The sequence below is a fragment of the Schistocerca piceifrons genome, chromosome 7 (assembly GCF_021461385.2).
Source record: "Schistocerca piceifrons isolate TAMUIC-IGC-003096 chromosome 7, iqSchPice1.1, whole genome shotgun sequence".
Lineage (NCBI taxonomy): Eukaryota > Metazoa > Arthropoda > Insecta > Orthoptera > Acrididae > Schistocerca > Schistocerca piceifrons.
In genome coordinates this window covers 527,850,940-527,852,860 of record NC_060144.1, presented here as the reverse complement: position 1 = coordinate 527,852,860, position 1,921 = coordinate 527,850,940, and positions in this window count along the sequence as shown.

Genomic DNA, 1,921 nt, shown 5'->3' with positions numbered 1-1,921 from the left:
GGTCCATTAGTACATGTCGGACCCGCGTGTCGCCACTGTCAGTGATCGCAGACCGAGCGCCACCACACGGCAGGTCTCGAGAGACGTACTAGCACTCGCCCCAGTTGTACGGACGACTTCGCTAGCGATGCACACTGACTAAGCCTCGCTCATTTGCAGAGCAGATAGTTAGAATAGCCTTCAGCTAAGTCAATGGCTACGACCTAGCAAGGCGCCATTAGTAACATTGCATGTATCTACAGAGTCACACTTGTATCGTCAAGAGCGATGTACAACAATGATGGATTAAAGTTAAGTATTCCAGCAGCTACGTACTTTTCTTTATAGCATTCATTACGTATCCTGTTTCAGACCTATCTCTAGCCTGCGTGGGTTAACGCGTGCATATCGGCTTCCTCACTCAGGTAGTGTTCGTAGTGTTGGCTAACTGCTAACACTACATGGAGAGGCTTGGGTCTAATCCAAGGTACTTATGATTACATGGAACAGGGAAACACCAAAAATACAACACTTTGCCATGCCTAATACGGTGTTCTAACCCGTCGTCTCGTAATGGATAAATACAGTTCCTGTGTGGTATTCGAGGGGATCTGATACCACTGAAGTAAATATGATGGAGGTGGATAGCGATCACGGTTGCTTCTGTCCAAAACAGACCACGAAGTCTCAATAATATTGAGATTTGGCGACTAACAGGAATTTCTCCTTATACACATATGTCAAATGTATTTCACGCTTATTTGTACACATACTTCAACTTTGTGTGTAGCGAATAGCGGCCTGCAGTTTTATTTTCACGCACGTCAATGTTTATGATATCCTATCTCCTGAACTGTGTGTAGTACAGTGTTATACTTTTGTACATACATTCAGTGGTATATGTGGACACTGTCTGCAAAATGTGTTGCAAATAGAATTAGTGGCAAAGAAGTAATAAATTAAAAAGTTGTGCATGATGCGGCAATTGTTTCCTCGCATGTCAGTATTTGCCGTCATGTCTCCTGGAATATGTGTGGTACAATGATATCTTTCTCTAGGTACATTCAGCGACAGATGTGGAATCTGTCTGCGAAAAGTGCTGCGAACAGACTTGTGGCAACTAAGTAATAAATTTAAATGTGCTGCATGGTGCGGTAGTTTTTCACGCATCTCAATGTTTATGTCATATCTCCTGAACTAAAGGTCGTACAATGATGTAATTTTTCTGGCACATTCAAAGATAAATGTAAATACTGTATGCAAAATGTATCACGAATATAGTAATTAGTAAAGAAGTAATAAATTAAAATGCCATGCTCCATGTGGCAGTTTAAGTGCACGAAGAGCGAAAAGCGGAGATGAGACAATTCATCCTCGTGGTCACAAAACCAGTCTCGAATGATGCGAGCTGTACTAACAAGGACGCTGTCGTCTTGGAACACAGCGTTCCATTGGACAAGAAACACTGTACCGTCCGATAGACCTCATCACGCAGTATGACGAGATAATCCCTCACAGTAATGTGACCCTGCAGATTAACCATGAGGCACATGGAACACCACAATATGCCCAAATCATCACCGAAACCCCGCCATGTTTCACTCTTTAGATGTAACCTGGTACAGAAGTTGGAAACAGCGTGAGACAAGACTAACACGGACAAATGCGATACTTCTATTACTCCACGGCACAGGTACTGTGACTTCGACTCCACGTTTTCCTCTCACGGGAATTTCCATCTCTGATGAGTGGTTTTGGAATTCAAACTCTTCCTTCAATGACAGAGTTCAACGATGTGACGTTCAGTTCTACAGTGACTTTTGTAGATGTCATCGTCTTCTTCTTCTTCTTCTTTTTCTTTTAGTCTTCAGCCCTGAGGGTGGTTTGCAGCAGAGCGCCATTCCTTTCATCTGCCTGCCTTTCTCTTCATTTCCACGTATGT